Source organism: Sarcophilus harrisii, chromosome 1 (genome assembly GCF_902635505.1).
Source record: "Sarcophilus harrisii chromosome 1, mSarHar1.11, whole genome shotgun sequence".
NCBI classification, from domain to species: domain Eukaryota; kingdom Metazoa; phylum Chordata; class Mammalia; order Dasyuromorphia; family Dasyuridae; genus Sarcophilus; species Sarcophilus harrisii.
In genome coordinates this window covers 167,619,194-167,638,069 of record NC_045426.1, presented here as the reverse complement: position 1 = coordinate 167,638,069, position 18,876 = coordinate 167,619,194, and positions in this window count along the sequence as shown.

Here is an 18,876-nt window from a genome sequence, read left to right as displayed (position 1 = left end):
AGTCACTCCTTGAAGAGCTTAAATGCCAAATGAAGGAATTTATGTTCTATCATGGAGTCACTAAAGCTCTTTGATTGGAATCATGACATAGTCAGGCCCATGTCAATTCAACTCAACAAAGAATTATCAAGCACCTACTACATGCAAGGCAAAAGACATGGGAATAATAATAGATGGCCTCTACATTCAAGAATGTACACAAGTGATCATAATATTAGGTAGAAAGAAAGAGATGCAGAAGAGTAGGATGATTCCAATGAATCAGAGATTGTTCCTGGCTGGTAGAACTAAGAAGGGCTTTGAATGGAAAATGGTATTTGATCTGGGTCCTGAAGAATCAGAAAGATTTCAACATATAGAAGCCAAGAATGAGCAGCAATTCAAACATAACAAACAGAAGCATGAGTAAAAGCAACATTGAAAAAAGCAGTGTTGGTGGAACAGTTTGGCTAGCATACAAAGTAGGTAAAACAGAGTTCTTGTGAAATAAGGTTGGAAACATAGGTTGGAGCCAGAATCTGGATCATAATTTAAAGAGTAAGAGGTTGGAACTTTATTTGGGAAGCAATGGAAAGTCATTGAAGGTTTTAAAGCAGGGAAGTTAATCAGGAAATTTAACCAAAAAAAAAATCCTTATGTTTTCAGTATTAGTGCATACAAAATCTTTTGCTCTCAAAAAAAAAAAATCTTAATAATTGTGAACCTAACAATCATCAACAAACAAATATTTTAATATATAAACAAGAGAGAGTATAAAAAAAACTAATTTTATGAACAATTAAAAATACATACACATATACAAACATGTATATATATGCATATATATAAACATATACATATATACATTTTGCTTGACCTGGTATATACACATATATATTAAAACATATTTATATGTATGTGTGGAATTTTAAATATATGCATGCATACATATATAAAACACCATACATACATATAAAATATATATGGTTACTATCTGATTTTTAAAACTATATATATATATGATGCATATATAAAACTATATAAATATAAAACCACACATATGTATATATACCTCTATCTGTGTTACTATCCATATAGTATAGTTACTACCCATATAGTACTACCCATATAGCTATATAAATATAGCTATAGATATAAGCCATACACACATATAAACATATGCATATATAGTTACTACACATATATGTGTATATATGTGTACATATATGTCTGTATATACACATATATCACCACACATACATATATAACTATACACTTATATTTTGTTACTGCTTGGTCATACACATATACATACATGTTACCCCACACACACACATATAATTCTCTATATCTATTTACATATGTATATATTATATACTCATATATGTATATACAGATATATGTGTGTATATATTTTATGTAGTTATCACATGGATTTATATATATATGGATATCTATATCTTTATATCTCTGTTACATCTACCTGGAGATAGATATAGGTATAGATAAATATAAACATACATAAATATATAGATGCATCTCCACTTAGCAATAAAATTGCTATTTGTTTATCTCCTTTACTCCATAATAGACGTTTTTATAAAGAGAACAAAGACCTCATGGGGAAAACTTAATAATGAAAAGCAAACAACAAAAAGTCCAGTGTATTTCAGTAAAGTTAGAGGCCTCCTATAATGATGATCATGATGAGAACAGCTAATGTTTATGGTGTACTTTACATGCTAACTTTATTGATGCTCACATGAACATTGTGAGGAAGGCACTACTGTTATCCCCATTTTATAGAAGAGGAAAGGGATATAACAAGTCAAGAGAGGTAGGGCCCTGAGCCCCTTTTCAGGCCACCTCTCTTAGCATGTGGTGACTCTACTGCTACTCCTATTCTGCACTAATTATGTGAAAGAATTGAAAAAAAAAAAAAAAAAAACTTCTGCCTAGAGGCAAGGAGATGATGGAATAGAATGCCTCCTTCTAGTTCTGAAAATCTTAGAAATGAAATCATGTGTTTTAGGAGGAGAGGTGGGTTTCCATACCCATGATTCCAATGTTGTGGGGTGCTTCTAGTATGGGAAGATCCCTCCACCAATATGAATGGGCGATTCACCTATAACTTAGAGCCTTGGAAGGTTTCCTGGGACATTATGAGGTTAAGTGACTTGCCCAAAGTTTCAAAGGCATTATATTTCAGAAGAAGGACTTAGATCCAAGTCTATCTAACTCCAGAATCACACTGCTTTACTCCCATGAAAGTAGTGGTGATAATGATAATAGTGAAGATACTTTAGAAAGCAGGAATGTGAAGAAGAAAAATAAACTCTGCTTTCATACGTGAATGAGAATAGGAATGGGATAAGTCAGCTGATTTGATTTTGCAGCTCTCTAGACACCTTGAGCTTTCTAGAAAACAATTATGTCAGAAAATTTCATTACTTTTATGTGTCTGAGTAATTTACTGACTCTAATTGACTTGGTGAATACACCAATTGTAGGTCCTCTGTGGGTAAGCATATAAACAAAAACAACTTTTTTTCTCAGTGTAATGAAATGTAATCAGATGATGACTTTTAAAAAATCCATGGTATTTTGAGACTTCTAGAGGGGAATTATTCATAGGGGCTAAAAGGTAACTCATTCTGCACCCCCACTTCTCGTTTAATAGTAGCATGATTATGCTAAGCTCAGGACAGAGAGATATGCCAAAAGATATGGACAGAATTTCCCATTCTTTCCTAATGTCTTGGAGACCAATAAAAACTGATGGAAATAAGCAGGGAGTATAACTTCCAGATTCTGCTATTATGGTGAAGCCCAAATAATAATACCACTTATCCTGGATCATTCCCTGCTCTCAGCTCTGAAGTTAATGGGCCATAAGAGGCTGAGGAAAAGAACAAAACTTAATTTAAAAATTTCCCTTTTTACCTGATGAGCCATTGAATATCATCCTATTAGCTGTAAAAAGTCTAAATAAAGACAAAAAATCCATTGCCACATGAAGGAGGTTTGGGAGCTGTCAAAATGCAGCAAAGATAGCTCAGGTAATGGCACTAGAAAGTACGAGTGACTGAGATTTAGCATATGTGCAGACTCCATCAGCTTATGGAGAAGTTAGGAAGCTTGTGTCTGAGAGATTAGCAATACTGCGTAAGGGAAACAACTTATTGGGGTCGCTGTGAGGCACATATAGACATTTGGTACTAGTTATGGTCGATTAGCCACTTGTTGAATAAGAGGCTTTTTGCTTGGCTGTGGAGGCATTAAAAAAGGGCCTGTCAGCCTCAACCACAATCTATTTTGTCTCTTTTACTCCTGAGAAAATCTCAGTGACTTTTTTGGGTGTGGACCTAATGAAAACATGTGATTAAAAGGAAAAGCCATTCCTTATGAAGTTACACAGGCTGACAAAAAGATCTTGGTCAATGACTTCTGTATTTATTCTTTTCTATTCTAGGTGAAGGGAGCAGAGAAGCCATGATCTTGTGAGTTTGAAGATCTATAAGGTATCAGCATCCTTTGGTTCCCAGACACTGGACTCCAGAGCCAGTTTGGTCTTGATGCCAGAATCAGCAAGAAGTGACCCTCAGTACCCCAAGGCATCAAAGGCGAGATGAGAACTCATCTGACAGACATGTACCAGGAACTTGGTGAGAACAATGTTATGTAAGAACTGAGCTAAGTTATTCATCTATTTCACCTAGAGATTGATGAATTTAAGGGAGAGTATTCCCTGGAGATATGGGTGGAAATATTTGCATGTTTTTTTTTTTGTTATATCTTTGAAATAAATATCACTTTGAAAAGTTAATTGATGCTAAAGTGATACCTTGAATTGGAGCCTAGTTGATGGCTCCTAACAATGGATAACATTCCTTCCTCATGGGAATATAGTCAGTGGAAGCTCAAAATAACAGTAGAGAAAAGAGACACTCAAAGTCTTCTTGATACAGTAGAACTATGGGGATGGAGAGAGATGTATCCTGCCTGGCTCTGGGAAAGTAAGTCAAAGCAAAAATGTCATATGTGGGGCCTTGTCTAAAATTGGTTGTTATATCATTCCTTATGGAAGCATTCCAGATTTAGAGATTTTAACCACCACCACCCCTCTCTTTCTGTCTGTTTTTGTCTTTCTCTCTCTCTCTCTCTCTTTGATCATCCAAGGACAATGGAAGCCATCACTAGTCCTTTTGGAATCATTTTTACTTAACTTTCAGGAATTACTATTGTGCAGTCACTTCAGCTATATCTGATTCTGTGATACCATCTGAGCTTTTCTTGGCAAAAATATTGGAGCAGTTTGCCATTTCTTCCTTCAGCTCATTTTACAGATGAAGAAATTGAGGCAAACAAAGTTAAGTGTCTTACCCAGGCTCACACAGCTAGTAAGTGTTTGAGGCCAGATTTGAACTCCAGAAGACGAGCCCTCCTAATTCCAGGCCAGCACTCTATCCACTATGTCACTTAGCTGCTGCTTTGTGTTCATCAGGTTCCACATGAAGCTTGTTCCACTTTGGAGAACTTCAAGGTTCTCTCAATGTTTGCTGCTACCACTGAGATCAGCCTCCTTAGTGCCTCGAGCTAGGCCTGTCTCATTTCTTCCAGGGGCAGCTACAATAATGCCCTGTGCCATAACAATGTATAAGTCAAGGTCCCTCTCTCAGAGTAAAACCATTCCAGGACAGTCCTTCCATTCACAAGGAGAAATCTCCCTGGCTTCCACATGTGGTTGGCTATTACAGAAGGTCCACACATGTTCAACAGTCTCTCCAAAACACTTCCCTTACCTGTCATTGTAATCTGGGAGCAAGCTCCTCAGCTTCTGCACATGGAGAGGTTATATCTGCTAAGCCACAGCTGTGTCTACACCAGCTCCTGGTTATATATAAAATAGTATTGTGGGAGGGAAAGTCATCCATTGGAAAAAGTATAAAATTTAGTTTCAGACGCCCATGATTCAAATGGTATTTCTACAATTGATTACCTGTGTGTCTGTAGGCAGGACTAAAACTCACTAGGCTTCTTTCTCCACATCTGAAAAATGAGGGGATGGGATTAGATGACTTGTAAATCCCCTCTGAGAGAGCTAGTTGGCTCAGGGGATAGAGCACCGGGCCTGAAGTAAAGGAAACATAAGTTCAAATCTAGCCTCACACATTCATTAGCTGTGCGACACTGGGCAAGTCACTTAATCTACTGAAGAAGGAAATGGCAAACCATTCCAATATCTTTGCCCCCTCTCCCCTCCCCCCCAAAAAAAAAAAACCTACTCATGGATAATGTTGGAGTCCACAGGATCATGAAGAGTTGGATATTACTGAATAACAACAAGGTTCCTCCCAGTTCTTAATTTATCTTCTATGGCAATACTGTCAAAGTGATACTTAAGGATCTCTACAGTACACACACTGACTTCATTTTAAACTGTAATATGATCTATATTTTATCATATTTTTATTTATTTTGTTAAATATTTCACAATTATATTTAATCTAGTTCTAAGCTACATTTGGGAGTATCACACCAAATACTGCCCTTGGGCAGTGTGCAGACACCAATGCTTTATGGCCTTGTGCTTTTGAATCTATTGGTATATTAGAAGAAAACTGGGAGGTGTAAACTTGAAGACCAGAGCCCTAGCTTGAACACAAAATAACAGTGTGACCTGAGGAAAGCCCTTTACTCTCTGCATTTCTTCGTCTATGAAATAAGCTATTTATTTCACCAGGAAATAATGAGTTAATTGGCTCATGGCCAAAAGTACACTGAATTTCCCAGTAAAAGAAGGAAATAAATATTTAAATGCTTACTCTGGGCCAGGTATTATGCTAAGTTCTTTACAAATATTATCTATCTGATCTGATCTTCACAGATAACCTGGGAGGTAGGTGCTATTATTATCTGTGTTTTACTGAGAGAGGTTAAGTAACTTGTCCTGCTAATATCTATGACAGGATTTGAATTCACATTTTCTTGAATTCAGGTTCAATACTCTATCCACTGTACCATTTATCTGTCTAAAGAAGAATGAATACATAAACAGAGAATATCCTCCTACTTGACTTTGCAAAATCATTTTTAGGATATTCATCCACTTCTCCAAATTCATTTACATATCAATCTGAATTCAAATTCTTAATTACTTCTTTCTAACCTAAGCTAGATGACCCGATTGGAGTTTTCTTGGCAGAGATATTGGTGTAATTTGCCATATCCTTCTCCAGCTCATTTTATAGATGTGAAAACTGAGGCAAACAGGGTTCAGTGTCTTGCTCAGGATCACACAGCTGCTGTTTAAGGATATATTCAAACTCACAGCATTCTGACTCCAGGTCCAGCACTCTATCCCCTAAACCACCTAACTGTCCATTCTTTCATATGATTCTTAATAATTTGAAATTTTTTCTTTGAGAACTTTTAAAAAATTCTTTTGACCACTTATCTATCTTTCAAGGTATTTTAATGGGCTTTAAATTTGTATAATGATAGCAAGAGCATTAGAACTGGAAGGGACCCTAGGAAACATTGTATTGCTCTTGATGGTATTTTATTGAAATGAATTTTATTGATATCTTTATTTTTGTGTCACAGAGATTTCCCATTGCAATTCTCACAGAATTTTAGAGCTGGGAAGTTTATCTCCTCCAACCTCTTCTATTAACAAAGAGTTAACAAAATTACATAGCTGCTAGTCAAGAGCAGAACCTAGAACTTGTGGTCCAAGGATTTTTGAAGAGAAAAAGGTTTTTTAATGGAAGGGACTCATGCCTCCCATTTTTCCTTGATTAACTAGATCCAAATATAGGGAATCTTGGGAGGAGGTTGACACAAAACAGTGGAGTATGATGACACTTCTTAGGTCACTTTTCACTTCCTAGGAGACTGGATTAGTCTTACTGCAGACTATGCAGAACAAGCTTTCAGAATTGGAGGGTGATTAGCACATTAATTTAAAACTAAAATAAAAAAAATACAAGCATAGTTGAACCCTGGAAAGAAAATATGCACCCCAAACAAAGAAGAACTATATTGTCAATTTTTTAAAACACAAAAATGCAGATGAAATTGAGATGAAGCCACTTAAAACTGCTTACACATTGCAAGGTCTTAACTAGAGATTCTCTAGCTCTACTTCTCTCTAATTCTCTATTATATGGTCATATCTTATTTCTAGAAGAACAAAAGACTGGGGAAGTAGATATTTCTTTATGGTTTAAACCAAGTAAACAGCCACCACTCAGGTTGGTGTTAACCCTTTGGCATTGTGCCTTCATGCTGGGCTGGCCTGTAAACACAGCTGGTTGTCTCAGCCTACACAAGGCTTCCTTGGGCTGAAGAGGAGGCCTCTGTAAGGGAGATTTGCCCTCATTATATCTTTTGGCTCTTTTCTTGTCAATATTACCATACTCAGCAACTGTTCTGTTTATGGATAGTCACACTGGCCACTTAAATAGTGAGTACCATGTCTAATGCTGGCTGGTGATAACTTGTTTAGATTTAATTCAGGCTACACTTGACAGTGCTCAGGACATGCTTTCAACTTTATTCCATTAGAGATTTCAGGAAGCAATTTTAAAGTTTGCTGTTGATCAAAATAGGACCAGGGAGATATTTATCAGAGAGGTAAGGTACTCTACTTAGAAATTCTTAGAATATCTTTTTCCTCCTTGGCCCCCAATTCTTTATCTTCCTTACTGGTTGGGTGGGAATTAGAAAATATGAATACTAAACTTGGAATTACTTGATCTGGACCCTGTTTCAACCAGTCAAAATCCCAAAGTAAGAACTGACACTTAAAAGCACTTAGTTTATCCTAAGTCACAAAGAGATCCTAAGATGCAGCTTACCACCTCACTTCCCAAGGGCATTTCATATGATTGTTCCACAGGTGAAGAGAATCCTGAATTTGAAATATTGAAGACTTAGGTAGGAATCCTATCTCATATCCTTATTAGATATGTCACTGTACTTTTTGAAAATAGGGGTAATAACAGCGACAACAGGAATATGTGATGATCTATTTTGATGGATATTGCTTTTTTCAACAATGAGGTGATTCAGGCCAGTTCCAATAAATTTGTGATGGAGAGCCATCTACATCCAGAAAAAGGACTATAAAGACTGAATGTGGATCACAACATAATATTTTTTTTTTTTTTGCTGTTTGCTTGCTTTTTGTTTTTTCCCCTCATTTCTCCCCTTTTTGATCTGATTTTTCTTGTGCAGGATGATAATTGTGGAAATATATATAGAAGAATTACACATGTTTAACATATATTGGATCACTTGCTATCTGGGAAGGAGGTAGGAGGAAGGGAAGGAGAAAAAATTTAGAACACAAGGTTTTGCAAAAGTGAATGTTGAAAACTAGCTGCATATATTTTCAAAATAGAAAGCTATTATTAAAAAAAAGAAAATGGGGTAATATATTATTTACTTCTCAATGGGTTGGGAAGGAACTGGAAGAAGAAAGACAACTGGACACTCAAAATTTAAAAAAAAACAACAATTTTTTTTGTTTTTTCTGTGAGGCAATTGGAGTTAAGTAACTTGCCCAGACTCACAAAGCTAGAAAGTGTTCAGTGTCTGAAGCCAGATTTAAACTCAAATTCTCCAGCCTACAGGGACAGTACTCTATCCACTATGCCATCAAGCTTCTTCCCCCTCTCCCCCCAAATTAATATTCAAATAAACAAAGAATAATTACAAAAAAGGAAATGGGGATGATAATATGACATATCTCATAAGGTTGCTGTGGAGAAGACATAAGATAATAGGCATAAAATGTTTTACAAATCTTTAGTTGCAACTCTTTGTGGCCCATTTTTGGAGGAGTTTCACAGAAGAGACAAGTTTATAGTTTGCCATTTTTCTCTCTAGCACATTTTACAGATAAGGAAACTGAGGCAAACAGGGTGAATTGACTTATACAGCACATAGCTAGTAAGAATCTGAGGCCAGATTTGAACTCATGAAGTCCTGATTCTGGACTCAGTACTTGATCTATTTCACCACCTACTTGCCTCTGCAAATCTTTAAGTGTAATGTAAATATAATTGTAATTATAACTATTATTATCGGAATAGGATATGTGATTGTATCAGTGGAGAATTCCTGGTGGAAAAATTCCTTCTACCTAGGCAGATAGGCAACTATTCTGCAACGTAAGAGAATTGTCTGCAGTATTGGGAGGTTAAATGAATTACCTAGGATTATGCCAGCAGAGGAACTGGAATGTAAGTGTTCCTGACTCCAATGCCAATTCTCCATCTGCTATGCCATGCTGCTTCTAGCCATGTCCTCCTTTCCGCTCTCATAGTCATCATCTTGTTCAATTCCCTCGGGCTGTTAGTATCCCCATCTTCAGCATTTCATTTCAATCTATTTATATACTTGCTGCCAGATTAATCTTTTTACTCTTCACATTTTACTTCATAAAAAGTTTCAATTTTTCTTCCATGTAAATAAATAACTTTATGTATTCCAAATAAAATCTAAATTTTTTCATCTGGTATTCAAGGTGTCTCACAATTTGATCCTCATCTACTTCTCTAATCTTATGCGACTCTTCCCCTTCATATGGTGTATGCTGAAAATTGGATGACTTAACATTCCCTGAAAATGTCTTATGCTTTCTGACTTTTGGTAGCTGAGACAAAGACTAACATGCAGGGAAATCACATTTGGACATACTGACCAGAGAAAAGCATAATTCCTAGTTTGCAATAACCCCTTATAGCAACTTGAAGGAAGGTTAGAAAGAGCATTAGATAACCTTTAATGTTATTTCCTTATTAGATTCAATGAAATCTATGAAAAGGGAAAAACAGAGTAGTATAGTGGTGGTAATCAGATCACCAGCATATATTGTTTCCTGATGCTGATTTAAGTAGACCTAATATATTTGGAGGTAAAGAGATGTAGGCCAGGAAAACATGGTGGTACAATAATGGTAATCAGATATGGTGCTGGTTGAAGTAGAGCTAGTCTATTTACGGGTAGAGAAATGTGGGCCAGGAATAGTGGTTTATTTACATCAGATGATGAGCTAGCTATATCTTGTTAGAGATTGTGACAAGGTTGTCAAATTCCACATCCCCTCCACTAAAGCATGATACTCCAAGACAAGGGCTCTTAACTTGGGGTTTTAATTTTTTTTCTTACAACTATATTTCAAAATAATTCATTTCCTCTCTAATTCTTTGATATTTTATTTTATACATTTAATAACATTTGAGAAGTATTACACAGACGTCTACCAGATTGCCAAAAGAAACCATGACATATATGATACAGTTAAGAACCTCTGCTCTAAGTTTTGAAAGTTTCTAATGGGTGGACAACCTATTGGGAAAGATTCTTTTCATTCTGCCCCAGCCAATGTTTTGAGCCCCAGGGAGCTTCCGCTGTCAAATATGAAATACTGAACACTGACTGTATTTGCATTTTCAAGCCTTTCCTCTCTAATTATGGTCTAAAAGTTGTCTCTAATTAAAGGAATTTGAGTCAATATTAAGCAGGTGAGGGAGATGATTTTTCTTAGGTGAGGATGCTTCCTGCTTGCTTCTGAAATCATATATTATATACCCAGCCAAGAATTTGATTTTTTGTGTCCTGGATTCCTCTGCCAGTCTGGGGAAGCCTATGGAGCTCTTAATATGTTTTCAAATGCAAAAAGAAAATATATAGGATTACAAAAAAATTAATTATAATGAAATAGTTATAAAGAAAATTTAAATGATTCACAGATACCTTGAAACCTATCCATGGATCCCTGGGGGTAGGATGGTGTGGTCTATGAATCAAGGTCTATTTTCTCTAATTCTAGAGAGAAATTATTTTAATCCCATCTTTTTAAAAGCACCTGAGAAAACTCAGTTAAAAGGAACAGTAGAGTTTTGAGACTAGCCCTTTTTCCTTTCCTTTAACTCTCATTTTCTCCATTCCATCTGATAATGAAGGAGACCAGAGCCTGTTCTCACTGAGCTCTATCCTTGAATGCTACTTTTTATCCTCCTGTCCACCCACTCCCTACCTCAGTATGATAATTATACTGTCATCTTTATACAGGCAGTCCACGACATAATAACATATTTCTCCTGCATCGTGGGTGGGGGAACAGAGGAACAGGGAGAATCTAAGTAGCTGTGGTGGGTGGGGTAGAAAATAAGAGGAGAAAAGTGGTAGGATTAGGGATTTCATGGCTGGAGCATAGCCAACCTCAGCCCTAAGGCCTGAAGGATGGGTGTATGTGGAAGATAGGACATGCTTATGAAGCAAAGTGCAAGAGAATCCAGCTGTTGGGAAAGGGGAAGGGAACAAGAATTTATTTACTTATTTTAGTCTTTCTATCTCTATTTTTTTTTGTTAATAAAATTTTTTTTCAGTTCCAAATTCTATCCCTTGATGTACTTCCTACCTATTGAGAAGGCAGGAAATAAAATATTCATTACATATAAAAAGTCATACAAAACATATTTCCACATATTTCTCCAAGTTGCAAAAATAAGCAAGAAAAATAAAGTGGAAAAATATGTATGTCAATTTACATCAGTTCACTCTCTGGAGGTGAATAGCATTTTCATTATGACTGCTTTTGAATTATCTTGGGTCATTGTCTTTTTGGAGTAGCTAAGTATTTCACAAATGATCCTTGCTACACTATTGCCATTACTGTGCACAATGTTTTTCTGGTTCTGCTCATTTTCCTTTGCTTCAGTTCATGTTAAATTTTCCTAGTGTTTTCTGAAACCATCCTTTTCATCATTTCTTATAGTACAATAGTATTCCATCTAAATCAAATACTACAACTTGCTTATCAATTCCTGGATTAATGAGCATCCTCAATTTCTAATCCTTTGACATCACAGAAATTGCTGCAATAAATATTTTTGTCTCTAAAAGTCCTTTTCCTTTTTCTTTGACTTTTTTGGGTGTATAGACTTAATTGTAGTATTGCTGGATCAAAGGTACACACAGATTTCTAGCCAAATTATTGTTCCAAATTCTCCATAATGATCGAATTAGTTCAAACAGTTCGGCCAACAGTATATTAACATACCCAGTTTTCCATATCCCCTTCAGCATTTGTTATTTTCCTTTTCTGTCATGTTAGCCGATCTGATGGATAAGAAGTGGTACCTCAGGATTGTTTTAATTTACTTTCTCTAATTACTAGTGGTTTAGAGCATTTTTCACATGACTATTGACAGTTTTGATTTCTCCTTCTGAAAATGGTCAGAATAAGTATTTGTTAAGCACCTAACATATGTCAACTATTGTAGTAAGTACTTTATAAATATTGTCACATTTGATCTTAATAACTACCCTAGGAGGTATGGATTATTATATTATCATCATTTCACACTTGAGGAAACTGAGGTAGTCAGAGATTAAGTGATGTGTCAAGGATTACATAGCTATCTGAAATTAGTTTTGAACTCAGGCCTTCTGATGACAGGTTCAGTACTCTATGCATTGTACTACCTAGCTACTGGATTGTTGGCTTCAAGGTATTTGGCTTTTTGTATGTGAGAGTGTTAGGTTGTATTTTTGTGATGGTTGGTAAGTATCATGGATTTCGAGGTGGAATTTTTAGCATTGACACTAATTATGAATGCTAGAAAGCTACCAAAAATGAGAAGAAAACACCTGAAATTTGGTTTGTACATATAAAAGTTGATCTAGCAAAATGGCATGGTGGATAGAGTGCTGGTTCTGGAATCAGAAAGAATAATCTTCCTGAGTTCAAATTTGGCCTCAGACACTTACTAACTGAGTGATTCTAAACAAGTCATTTAACTCAGTTTCCTCATCTATAAAAAGAGAAGGAAATGACTACTTCATTATCTTTGCAAAGAAAATCCCAAATGGAGTCACAGAAAGTTGGAAACAAACAGTAACAACTATATAAAAATAATATTAATAATACTTATATGTGTGAAGTGATTACATTTTGTGCCTAAGGACTATAGAAGACAATAATGATTTTATACACACACACACACACACACACACACACACACTTAAATGTAAAGGATTGGTTTTGTTATAAGCTCTAATTTTAAAAATTAGTTCTATACATTTATGCTCTTTACAAAGTAGTATACAACCTGATCATCTGTTCACAATTTAATGAACATTTGTTGAGATACCTTGATACTTCCAGGAAATAAAGTGGATCTGTTTTCTACTGGAACATAAGGCATAAGTTTTAAGATGATGCCAAATAAGCTATTGGGCTTTGTCTTTCACCATTAGGTAACAATATTGTCCTTCTTGCTTGAAGAAGATCAAAATGACATCATGATATTGGGAATGTACAGTGTGTCTGAGTGTGGGTGACTATTTGGGATAGAGATGAGTTTCTTGTATTTCTTTTGAGTTATTGCAAATTCTGTGTTCATAGATCATAGTGCCTTCCTTAATGCAAGCTCTCCATACTGGGTGGTCCTGTGCCAGTGTCTCCCATGTCTCACAACTGACACCAAAGTTCTTCAGAGAGACCTTGAGAAAGTCTATATATTGCTTTTTCTGATCTCCATGTAAGCTCCAAGAGAAGCCTTGTGTAAGTACTCTGTAAAACAGTCTTTGAAGAAAGCATACATTTGGCATTTGAGCAATGTGGTCAGCCCATTGGAACGGCATTCTTTGCAGTAGAGTATGAATGTTCAGTGTCTATTACTTTATCTTGCCAAGTGGACTTCAGAAGCTTGCTAACACAGTTCAAATGGAAGCAGTTGAATTTTCTAGCATGGCTTTCTTTGGTAGAGTGTCCAGGCATCAAATGCTTAATAGAAAGGCTAATACGTCTTCTCTCCCACACTTTCTTTTGGAGTCTCCCAAATGCTAAGTTAGCTCTGGCAATGCACATGTCAACCTCATCATCTATGTATATATCCTTTGAAAGTATATTGCCAAGGTAAATGAACTTTTCATAGCATTCAAAATTTCTCTGCCATTAAAATAATGATAGCAACAATAGCAATGGCAACAACAGCAGCAGCAAGTAATTTCATTGACTTTAGGAAATTGCCATATTATCATTATATTCTGGATAGACTGACTAAATCCCAAGTTTAATATAGGTTTATGTTAGGAGAGCAGAGAGGGCTGCTATTGCAGGAATGGTAAGCAAAGACAAGTGATTTGGTTGGCAATAATAAAAGTAGAGATTTCAAATAAAGGACTCAGATTTCTTACCCAGAGTTTGCCTTCAAATATTAACCAGAAACATTATGAAGGATAAGGGGAGCTTCATCATACCCATACTATTCATTTCTTTGAAGGTTTTTTGTTCTTGTTTTTGGCTTTTGTATTTTTTTTGTTTTTTTGGATCAAGTCCCTGAAATAGTTGGAGGAGATGTATCTCCTAATAATCCTGGATTTGACAGGAATCAAAAGGAATTTCCTAACTCTAAGTCAGATGTCTGCTTGGGGCCAGGGACTGTGCACCTGTAGCAAAAGAAGAATTAATAAAAAGAATAGACTTAATTCTACCTGGCTGCTGGCTACCTGAGGGTGGCTGTCAAAGTGCTGATATCACAGTCAGCTTTGTCATTTATAAAATGGGGATTACAAAAGCATCTACATCACAGGGTTGTTGTGAGGATCAAATGAGATAACATACAGTGCTTTACAGATCTAAAAGGGCTATGTAAATGTTAACTATTATTATGAAAATGATGGTATGGAGTTTCTTGACTAGAACTTCTTAACCCTTTCTTGCAAGGAAACGACTTAGCAATAGTTATACCCCAGCAAGAGATGCAGAAAGAAGAGAGCCCCAAAAGGTGAACACAGATGATTCCAGAGAGAAGTTTGGCTAGAAACATTAGAGCTAAAGACCAGCAGACTTACCAACAACAAAGATTCTTGCCAGAGATCAGCATGATGAGATCACCAGGGAACATTGGTAGAGTCTGCAGGGTCAGGTACTTTGGAAACGTATTGCCCTGGCCACATGCATCCCTATTCCTGTGCTCTTTATTCATGCTCCTGAGCTATCTGGTATTATTATGCATGTTCATTCCCATAACCAAAGATAGGGAAACCTATGAGAGAATATATCCTTGTGGATATGAAGTGTCTTTTCACTTAATTTGCTAAGCTGTTTGATTAAATGGATTTTATATTGAAATAATATGTCCTTTCTGGTTGACCTAGTGAAACAACACATTAGTGGGCTCATGAACTATAATTTTCAATGGGTGCCTCTCTAGAACATTCCTTGAATCCTGGCTAGCTTCTAGGAGGTCATATGTAGGCAAGGGATGGAAATTGGGGGATTACTTGGGGAATTCAGGTGTTACCCTTAAAAAATCTTAGCAAGATAAACAATATTGCTAAATCAGTATCTCAGTGATGAACTGCATACAGGTCACAATTTTCAGATCCTACAATCTCTCATTCAACATTCCTAAAAACTTCAGAATGACAGCTTAGTGACAAGTTATAGGGTCATTTAAAATCCAAATGCACGACATAGACAAGCCTCACATTTTGCTTTCTAGAGAGTTCCCATGTTAGAGTACAATACCTTTTACATTTCCAGGCTCCTGCACATTTCCACAGAGAGGTCATAAGAAGGGTGACTCTTCTTCCCTGCCGGATTGCTGGCTTATGTCACAAGAGGACCTCTGTAGGTTCTTGCAGCAGGTTTTGAGCTTTACTGAAAGGGAACTGTGTTTTTCCAGTCAACAATCAGTCAACCATGTTGAACAATTAAAGTTGCTCATATAAGACCCAGGGAGTTGCCAATAAGATAAGAATTTGGTATCAAATTACATCCTTGATTTTCTTTTTTAACCTTCTACCAAGTTGGATTTATCTTCAGTTTCAAGACAAGAGGAAGTGGGTGTAACCAGTAAATTTATAGAGCTACTTCCCAGGGTAATTTCCAATGTTTAGCCATAAATTTTCTAGAAGGATAAAAGCAGTTACTTTACCAATGCTCCACCTTCCCTCAGCATACAAATGATCCTCACACCAGAACCTTGTAGAAAGGAAGGGAGTGAGGGTGAAGCTTGCCATACACAGAACTGAGGTGCCTTATCTCTCTAGCTTGCCCCAGGGAGTGATGAAGACTGATGAAAGTGCCTTCCCCTCTTTCTTTCTTTCCTGCTTTTGTGTTCAATCTCTTTGGACATGTGCTTTCATTGCCAGATCGTGTTTTGTGACAACGGCTTTGTTTTTCTCTCCATCACTCAAGCCCCAAGAAAAATGTTCTCAGGGCTGCATGTAATAATGTATTTCTTGAAACTGAGAAAAAATTGGGGGGAGGGGAGGAGATAGAGAAAGAGACCCAATACAGAGAGACCAAGAGATAGATACAGACAGAGACATAGAGACACAGAGACAGAAAGAGATAGAACAATAAAGAGATAGAGACACAGAGTTGAGGAAACCATTTAAGCAGCTATTTCTCAAATACAAAAATGTATTCTATTGTACTGTGACAGGAAATTCCAAAAAAGAAGGTGGTTGGGAGTGGAGAAGTCATAAAAAAAAATCTCTAGGAGTTCTAGAAATCACAGGAAATAATAGAACACATAAAAAATAGAATAAAAGAAATTGATGCGATGCCTAGAATAGTCTTAGAAGCAATGACTCCTGTGCCATTTTGCTTCCAAGTAGAGCCCTGCTTGGTGGAATATCAAACATGTTTTTAGCACAAGGTTTTGTACATAACAGGCACAAAATAAAAATTTGTTGAACTGAATCTGAGAAAGCACGCTATAATGGGAAAAGGGCTGGTTCTGGAGATGGATAGTATGAGTTCCAATCCATCCCTGACCCCTATGCTTCATTGATCCCAGGTAAATCATGCCATTTCCTCTAATCTATAGTTTTCTCATCTGTAAAATGAGAAGTTGTGACTGTTGTTTCTTATAAGCCTAGATCTGTGATCTTCCAGATTGCCTATTAAAAGCTTAATAAAACTTATTCCTTAGCATTTAGCCCAATGTCTGGCACATAGTGTGTGCTTAATAAAAGATTGCTGACTTAAATGGGGAAAATCCATTTGTTTTAGATTGTTATGTGATATGGTAGATTAAGTACTGAAATAAACTATTGATATTATGTGGAAAATAAACTATTGAGATATACCGATGAACTATTGATAGTATGCTAATAGTTTCCCAGAACGGAACCTTTTAGTTTGGGGGCCCTTGATATTTTGTTTTCATAATGCTGTTTAGTTATAGCACAAAGCAAAGGCATCAAACCAAACTCAGTGAATACTCACACTTTTAATTCTCCTATTCTGGACATGGACTTACATCTTAGATATAGACTTTCTGCTGTTCCAGTGCCATAGCTGAGGTTGGAGGTCTGAGACTTCTTTAATTAAGTTTGTTTTTTTAAATCAATTGTTTCCATGGTTACCTTGCCAACAAATCAGCTGGGACTTGTTATTTCCAGTCACACCTAACTCTTCATGACCCCATTTGGGATTTTCTTGGCAAAGACTCTGGAATGATATTAACATTTTCTTCCCCAGTTCATTCGACAGTTGAGGAAACTGAGGCAAATAGGGTTAAATGATTTGCCCAGATTCACACAGCTAGTTATAGTCTGTTCTTCTCTAACTCCAGGTCCAAAACTCTATCCATTGTGTCACCTGACTGCCCCTAGTAAAAGTTAGAGGTAGAATTAGGATTCACACCTCCTAACTCCAAGGTCAGGGTGTTTTCTACTTGAATATGCTACTGAGAATGATGGGAGCCTTTCCTTGGAATAGCTCATTTACATTTGAATAAATATTTCAAGGAAATTTAAAGTTTGGAAAAGACTTCAGAGGTTATTATAGTTAAACCCCATATTCCCCAAAGTAGCCTGTACCTGAAGAAGTCTTCCACTGTATGCTGCTATTTTTTGACAGTTTTAAATGTTAGGAAGTTTTTCCTTAAATCGAGCCAAAAATTATCTCTCAGTCACCTGTACAAATGGATGCTTGTTCCATGCTCTGGAGCCAAACTAAGTAAAACTACTCTTTCCATGTGACAACCCTCCAATTACTTGACGACAGCTGACATATCTCTCCAGAGTCCTTTCTTCTCCAGACTAAATGTCCCCAGGCCTTTTATCTATTCTCCTGTGGTTATTGCTCCCATCTCCAATTCCCTCATCATTACATGATATTCTTTCTTTGGATGTACTACAAGCTATCAGTGCGCTTTGTGAAATGTGACTCCTGGAAATGACCACCATACTCTAGATGTGGAGGGACCAGGGCAGAGAACAGAGAACAGAGAACAGAGAACAGAGGGACTCTCTTGTTCTGGGTACTTCATTCAGGTTGATTTTACTCATTATATCAAAGATTCTCATACACACTCCAGGAATTCTTACTTTGTAGATGATTAAATTCATCAATACATGAATAGGGAACTAGGCTTGAAGTCAGGAGGACTCATCTTTCTGAGTTCAAATCCAGCTTCAGACACTTACTGTGTGACTCTGGACAAATCATTTTACTCGGTTTGCCTCAGTTTCCTCATCTGTAAAATGAACTCAAAAAGGAAATCACAAAGTACTCCAATATCTTTGCCAAGAAAATGTCAAATGGAGTTACAGAAAGTTGGACACAACTGAAAATAACCGAGAGTTCACCATTTAAGTGAAACTCTTACCTTGGAGATGTATTGCCCTGACCACACGCATCCTTTAGCTAAGAATGAGTGATGAATCTTAGTGATGCACTTAGGATGCAGGGCACAATTTTCAGACTCACACTCTTCCCCTTAAAGTTTAGGCAGCTTCATATTTTGCTTTCCAGGAAATCTCCATGTTGGAGTACAATACCTTCTACATTTCCAGAAGTGGAGGTTTATGGGTGGGGACAGGTTAAGAACTTCTCTAGGTATTAGTAACCTATTT